At 49.1% G+C, this 8,333-nt stretch overlaps 1 pseudogene; it reads right to left on the reverse strand.

The window, feature by feature from the left end:
* Positions 1-6,170: 6,170 nt before the first annotated feature.
* LOC144100927 (uncharacterized) lies at positions 6,171-7,830 on the reverse strand (annotated as a pseudogene).
* Positions 7,831-8,333: the final 503 nt, after the last annotated feature.

The raw sequence follows: 8,333 nt of genomic DNA on the forward strand, positions 1-8,333 counted from the left end.
TTCATCCACTGTTTGTCAGGGGCACTTTTATTGTTTCATGAAGGTGTTTGTTGCTGGCGCACCAAGATTCGGTGGTTGAAGAATAAGCACGAAGCCAAGCGTGAACAATGGCAGGCAGGCATTCTGAAAGTCGTCGCATTCTTCACGAAACAGAACTCGCGGGCCGCCAAAGTACAACTCTTTCGGCACGATGCATGCTAACCATAAATGCCGGAATGTGTCATTAAAAACGGCCTTTACGCGCGCTAAGTAAATAGCGCGGCTTTGCAGTTGCCGGAAAATGGCAAACGTGGATAGTTGAAAATCAGTCCACCGGACCGAGCCGGACTGCAGGCTCTTCCGCTACTAGAAACCGCTGGGAATTAGTTCGTCCACCACTCACAAGCTTAGTTTTAGTGCGAAATAACTACAACGAAGGTTTGCAGCCTTTCAAGGTCGTATCTGGTATGTGCACCTCGGGAGCACTTAAAAAAGACGCACGAAAAGAAATCACATTAATATACACGCCTGGGAGTCGAACCCGCGCGGACTGAAGAGATCAACTTCACAGGCCGCTGCGCGAGACCGCTAGGCTATCAACGCAGCAGAACCGTTACGGCGGTAAACTGCAGCACACTCTCACGCTGTGAATTGCAGAGGGTCTTATTCATCCACCTGCGGCGCGGACAGTTAAGTGCCTTTATTTTTCTCAGAAGCAGCGCAAGGTTAAGACACTCTTGATTATGAGGGGAGAAAACGCGCATAGCTGGCTCCCCTGAGTAAGTGGACCACTCAATCATGTTGTGAGGTATGCGGTGGTGGTGCCCACCTGCAGATAATAATAATAATAATTGGCTTTTTGGGGAAAAGAAATGGCGCAGTACCTGTCTCATATATCGTTGGACACCTGAACCGCGCCGTAAGGACAGGGATAAAGGAGGGAGAGAAAGAAGAAAGGGAGAGAGGTGCCGTAGTGGAGGGCTCCGGAATAATTTCGACCACCTGGGGATCTTTAACGTGCACCGACATCGCACAGCACACGGGCGCCTTAGCGTTTTTCCTCCATAAAAACGCAGCCGCCGCGGTCGGGTTCGGACCCGGGAACTCCAGATCAGTATAGCCGAGCGTTCTAACCACTGAGCCACCGCGGCGGGTCCCCACCTGCAGAAAACCGTGCTTTCGTACAACACTTCGCGTTTAGCAATGTACACCGCAAGTCAATTTTTACTTTGGCAACACCTCTGCACTCTCTGTGAAAAGTAATGGTGCCTCACGGCTTGCTTGTTAGTGCAGAGTGATGACACCTATGAAGTTCATAATTTTCTTCTTATCACTGAGCCGTCGTCCATACCTTTCAATACCGTTTTCTCTTTATAGCGCTCGTAAATTATCTGCTCAACGATGCACAAGCTACCCATATTGCCGGAAAATATTTTATTCAGGCTGTAGATACGAAAGCGAACACTGTAAACAGAACGTTCACTGCCGGACGCCGATCAACCCTAGTATTTTGAGAGGTGAGTTTTCAGTGAAAACTACGGGCATAGCTACTTCTCTGCTCACTATTGAGTCCAATGTATTGCTGAAAGTGCACGCCCAGGCTGAAGTATATCTATTTATACTGAATGGTATAAATAGCAGCTTTATTTATACTGAATGGTTATTTAACACACTAAAATTTTTACACTATAAATACGCTTTGTTGCCTTCCTGCACTAGAAAACCGTGCAAAAAAGACCTGATGCGCAATATTTTTTAGCAAAAGCGGCCTTTGCAGCTAATTTTTACGCTAAGTAGTGGTGGCGACCGACCACTCCGGAAGGTCAAGCTCTGAGGCTGCTTATAACTGAAAACCTAACTACAAAGTGACTACCGTGACCCACTCGGGACCAACGTTTTTTTGAATCCAGGTCTTACCACTCGTGGAAGCTATTAAAAAAGTCTCATAAAGAAAGGAGCCGACGGCAGGGACAGAAATGCAAGCTGCAATACATTCAAAAAGGTGACGCTTTCCATGAAATGCAGCACCTCGCTGCTGCTGCTGCAAAAAAAAACAGCAAGGAACAAGAAAGCAAGGAGTGGACGTTGAGAGCGTGCTTTTGCTTGTAGTTCATAAAGAACAAGTGGTTTTGCTGGCTTCGGCAGGAAGCTATGGCAGCACATGACAGGTCTGCAGGGTGCATCCGGCAAACGGACCGTAGATAGCATTACCAGAAAAACGGACTTCGTTTGCTTCCACTTCAAGCGGCAGGCGAAAAACTCAGCTCTTTAACTAATGTCTACTTGGGAGGGAGGGGGGGGGGGTAAGGTTGAAGGGAGCATGCCGGATGCACTGAAGCGAGGTATTTCTTTGAGTCCCTGGTAGCTGTTGTCGCAAAAAAAAAAAACTGCGGTTTCGCTGTCGTCGTCAAAATAAACGGCCTTTTCCACCATCACCACCACCACAAGGTCCGCATCAGACCTCGTATATAAAACTGGGTGCGCATTCAGAATTGATTTTTTTTTTGCATTTCATGGTGCTCAGTAGACCCGCCTGTTCTCTATTAGAACTATTCACTGGATAAGAAGTCTAAGACGGAAGAAGATACAAGGACGATACGCCGAAGTTTTCCGCGCACGTCGGCTGCCGTTTACTGTCGACGCTGTTTAAGGGGTTACACATAAACCGCTGGACATGGCAAATTTTTGCCTCCTAAGTTTCTCTACAGCATTGGGCCCGAAAAATAAACATTTATGATATATTGTAAGAATTGGCATTGGGAATGCGAAAAAGTGGCCAATCAATAGATGATGGTACGCGTGCGGAATGCGTGATGGAATGCATGAGGTCCGCAGTGCTGCAGGCTCCTTTTCTTGTGTGGGCTCTGGTTTTACCACAGAATTATTACTGGTATATCCGGTTCTCTAATTAGGATAGCCACTGTCTATAAACAACCAGCACATGCATAACTAAACGTACTTCTGCGCCGACTACAGAAACGCTTCTTTCGAAGCTGATGTTTCGCAGTTGTTCAGCTTTCTCAAATGCAGCCTGCAATCGTGGGAATTCAGATGCAGAATATGCCTCTTTTTATTATGCATCGTGAAGGCATTATCAAGGCAACATTGAATATTGTAATAAGGGAGTAATTACTCACTGGCATCCACCCAAGCGCAGCCATGCGGCAATAAAGGAAAGCTATAAAGCTTTCTCAGAAACTTCTCAGTAAAAGACTCCTGGTCCGTGGTACGAACGCGGGACCACCGCATCAGCGAAGGAGCCGCTCTACCAACTGAGGTAACCGGGATGGCTAGCATGTCATAGGCCAACAGCGAACTGAAATATTACTTGAAGTGGGAACATTGTTGGTCGAATGTTTAGAGGAATCCGCCTAGCTGGAGTAGAATTCTTAATAACGGAGTAATTCCTCATTGGATAACACAACTCTTGAAGGAAATTCTCAGCACTTCGAGTTAATGATCAGTTCGCCCTCGCCCTACCATGCTCCAGCCGTTCCCGTTGGTGATGATGATGATGGCCTTTGGATGAATGTCACGTACTCACGATGGGGGATTGGCCAGGGTACATTGTTGATACAAAAGCACACATGGGTAAGGAGTGGAGCAATTGGAAAATGTTGTGAAGAAGACGCAAATTTGGAGAAAAAAGGTGAAAAAAAGGAAATTAAAAAGGCGTGATTTCACATTTTAGCATAAAAATCGATCTCATGGAATTATATACCCGTGAATAAAATCGCACACAGCTTTCAAGCCATATCCCTTGGCACTTGCCTCAAAGGAGAGTAGGATCGGAATAGATAGAGGGAGCCCCAGTCGAGCGAGGGGGATCTCCAAGTATGATCTACGGAGAGAAGCGAGCCGCCAGCAAAAGAGGAAAAAGTGATCTATTGACTCTATTTTGCCACAAGACTCACAAAGGTTGTTCAGCGATAACCCTGATCGGCACAAATAGAGATTTAGTCGCGGTATTCTGTGACGCAAGAGGATCACGGACACCTCACATTTCCTCGAACTGCACATCCGCACACTCCAAGGAAATGCCAGGTGTTGGAAATCCGCTACCGCAAGGAGAGGCTCATGGCTCAAGTAGTGGAGGCGCTGGAACCGTTGAAAGCGTGCTGCCGTCAAGAAGACAGTATTGGGTACGAATATTACTCGAAGTGGGAACATTCTTGGTCGAATGTTTAGAGGACTTCGCTTAGGTGGAGTAGAATTTGTAATAACGGAGCAATTACTGATTGGATAACACTAAGCATTTGACGAAAATTCTCGGCACTTCGAGTTAATGATCAGTTCGCCCTCGCCCTACCATGTTCCAGCAGTTCCCGTTATCTCAGTTGGTTCAGCAACTGCTCCGGTGCAGTGGTGGTGCTCGGTTCGAATCCCAGAACAGGATGAATTTTTTTTTAACAACGATTTTTCAGTGGACGCTGTATAGGTTTTCTTTGTGGCCGTTTTCCTGCGCCTGGATGAACACCAATAATTATTTGCTTCCTTATTACAAAGTCGACTCCACCTGGGGCGATTCCTCTAAACATTTGACCAATACTATACTTTGTTAAAAACTATAACAAAATCAACTTCTACTTCTGGCGCGCGTTCCTTCTACTTGTATGTCCTTTCTTTTATCATGTGCCTTCCATAATTTCGCGTAAAACGCCAAACTTGTTGCATCACATGCGTGGAGGAACACCTTGCGCTAGCCGGCATGCATACAAAGGGAGGAGCATGTTCAATCAGGACTGCAAAATTGATTCTTGTCCAGCGCTTTGATATTGTTCCCAAGTCTTGAGTGATTGTCACGCTGAAAGCGGTGAGCACGCGGCTTCATCCCTTCGTTTGTAATGCGAGGTGCCAACATGTTTCTCTCAAATAATCGCTACTAAACGCAACTGCGCAATCGATGCTCGAGATTGTTGTACTCTTTGTCGTTATCTCGAAAGTTCTTGATTATATCAAAATGGACCCCTCTGAAGAGCTGCGGTGACTTGGTCCTTCGGCGCCAGCCGGGCACATTTGTTGCTAACACCGCCATGTTATTTAGTGTTTTGCTAGCGAAGTCCTCCAAATTTGTTTCAGTTTTTTAATTGCTTTTTTTTTGGGGAGGGAGGAAATGGCGCAGTATCTGTGTCATATATCGCTGGACACCTGAACCGCGCCGTAAGGGAAGGGATAAAGGAGGGAGTGAAAGAAGAAAGGGAGAGAGAGGTGCCGTAGTGGAGGGCTCCGGAATAATTTTGACCACCTGGGGATCGATAACATGCACTGACATCGCACAGCACACGGGCACCTTCGCATTTTGCCTCCATAAAACGCAGCAGCCGCGGTCGGGTTTGAACCCGGGAACTCCGCATCAGTAGGCGAGCGCCCTAACCACTGAGCCACCGCGGCGGGTTCCTGCAAATGTGTGTGTAGTGGTTGTTTATTAAAATAATAGTAAAAAGGAAGGAAAAGATTTTTGCTAACCCCGGCATCTGCCATCGATACTGAAGCACCTGAGCAGGGGCAGCGGAAATAAAGGATAGCAGGCAGAATGGAGAAATTAAATGAAAGAGGTGAGGGGACAGGAAGAGAGGATAGAGGGAGAAGTAATATATACAAACTATTTACAAAATAATGAAGTGTTGGTTTCTGTGGCACCTCAGTAAGCTCGTCTGCTGTGCCCTCCATTGTCACTACCACGTGACAATGTATATTATTGGGGTAGGAGTAACGTCTGCGGGAACCACCAAACTATTGACACAATAGATATTAAAGGTGCCATATCCATGCATCTTGGACAAGCAATTATATGTATGCTGCCGGTGTGAAAGTTATGAAGATTTGCTTGCCGCAAGCGTGGGGCTGCTTACCTAAGTAAGCGCAATGCTTGCGAGCAGGGGCGGCAGAAGCCTGGCAGGTGAGGAGCGCAGAAGTGCCCGCTGTGCCCACATGCACACACTTAAAAAGTAAGAAAACGAACAAAACGTAAGTGGTCCACTCGGAAGAACAACGCGGACTCACTGTCATGCACATACGAGAACATTCACACCCTTTCGTTCTGCCAGCACAACCAAGCCACCAAACACGACACCCTAAAATCCACCCCTAGAAAAAAAAAGACGCTGGTGGTGGTGGTGGTGGCGAAAACTTTTTATTGCTGCAATAGACTTTGGGAGCCACAAAGTGGCCCCGCTACATGGTCGGCGTCCCTAGTCCGGGACATCGCATGACAGTGCCCCGTCTCTCGCCCGTTTCACCAGAGCCCTTTGAGACTCAAGCGAGGAGCAGTTGAGGAGGACAGTCTCCCATGCCTCTCTGGAAGGGGTAGGGGAAGGGGGGAGGTGGGGATTTTGAGTACATGCCCACACCATGTGGAATATATCACAGGTCTCCCCACAGTGCAGGCATCGCCCATCCGTGTTAGGATCGTAATGCTTTAAGATCGCAGGACAGAGCAGAGTACCTGTCTGCAGGCGCCTTAAAGTGCGCTCCTCCGTCTTACTCAGCCCCTTGGCAGGGGCCGGGAAAAGGCGGTGGTTGTCGCTATAATGCGTTATTATGTCCCTGAATCGCAGCAGCGGCTGCTTAGTCACCAAGCCAGAAGAGCTGGGATGAGGAGCCCGGTAAATAAGCGCTCGGGCAGCCGCGTCAGCGGCCTCATTACCTCGTACGCCCTGATGGCCAGGAGCCCAAATGATTCTTTTCGCTGTTGGATCAGTGGTAGTCCGTCTTAGAATGCAAGCAGCTAAGGGGGAGATCTCCCCAGCCAAGTAATGGTCACATGCTTTTCGGGAGTCCGTAATGATGATTCTCCAATTGGCGTGGGCGGCAGCAAGCGCTATCGCTACTTCCTCGGCTCGCATTGAATTCGGGGCTCGAAAAGAGAGTCCATCGACGTGCATGTCCTGGTGAACAACAGCGGCCGTGTAAAATCCCGTGGGCGACGGCCCTGCTACGTCTACATAATATACACCGGGTCGGGAGCCGTGTTGTCTCTCAAGAGCCCGAGCCCGCGCTTGTCGTCTGTTTTCGTGCATGTCGGTGTCCATGTTACGGGGGAGCGGGGAGACCCAGAGCATATGGCGCCACAGTACCGGGATACGCTCCGTCTCCTCTGGAGTGCAGTCGTGTTGGATGTGTAAGCGGTTTAGCAGGCGGCGCCCAGGGGCCGTCTGCATGAGCCGCGTGTATTGGTTCACGAGGTGGGCCTCCCGCAGCTCCTGGTAGCAGTTTAGCACCCCCAATGCCTTCAGTTTGGCATTAGAGGTAGCCACCGGGAGGTCCAGGGCTCGCTTAGTTGCCTTGCGGATGATGGAGTCTATTCGCGCCTAGTCTTGCTTGGTAGCGCGGAGATATGGCACGGCGTAGAGGATCCGGCTAGTCACGAAGGCATAGACGAGCCGAAGCGCGTCCCTGCCCCGCTTGTTGGAAACGCGGCGGATCATACGCCCTACCTGTTCGCCTACTCTCTTGAGTTTCACAATGGTGGAGTCCGGTCTGAGTCTGTGGTGAATGAAAAGGCCCAGAATACGGAGCTCCTCCACCTTCTCTAATAGGACCTCCTGACAGAGAGATGTGATGTGCTGTCATATCCTTTGGGTTCGCTCTGACATGCAGAAGCTCTGATTTCGCTGGAGCACATTGGAGCCCACAGTCCATAGCATACGCATCGACTATGGAAGCGGCCTGCTGAAGGCAGTCCTCCATGTCCCCAAGGCTCCCCTCAGTGGTCCAAATTGTAATGTCATCTGCATATAACGCGTGTTGAATTCCTTCCACCCGGGCCAGTTGGCTTGGGAGGCGCATCATAGCTATGTTGAACAGGAGCGGTGATAACACCGCTCCCTGAGGGGTACCCCGTGTTCCCATCACGTAAGGGCCGTATTCCTCGCCCTCAATCTGAAGGAAAGCCTGGCGATTAGTCAAGAAATCTCTTACATACGCGTAGGCCCTAGCCTCACAATCGGTAGAACTCAAGTTGGCCAGAATGCTTCCGTGTTTAACATTGTCGAAAGCCCCTTTCAGGTCAAGGGCGAGGATGGCTTTGTCATTGTGTTGCATAGTTGTGGGTCGTATTACATCCCTGTGCAGCTGGAGAAGGACATCCTGCGCAGACATGTGGGGGCAAAACAAGAACAGGGTGACTGCAAAGACGCCCTTACACTCCAGGTATGGAGAGAGGCGATCCCGAACCATCGTCTCCATAAGCTTGCCCGCACATGAGGTCAGTGATATGGGCCTCAGGTTGTCCGTATTCACGGCCTTGCCTGTTTTAGGGATAAACGTCACAAGTGATGTTTTCCACTCGGGAGGGAGTGGACGCCCGTCCCAGATCTGATTGATTTATTCTAATAAATGGAGGTATGCTGGGT

This window comes from Amblyomma americanum, chromosome 8, assembly GCF_052857255.1.
Source record: "Amblyomma americanum isolate KBUSLIRL-KWMA chromosome 8, ASM5285725v1, whole genome shotgun sequence".
NCBI classification, from domain to species: domain Eukaryota; kingdom Metazoa; phylum Arthropoda; class Arachnida; order Ixodida; family Ixodidae; genus Amblyomma; species Amblyomma americanum.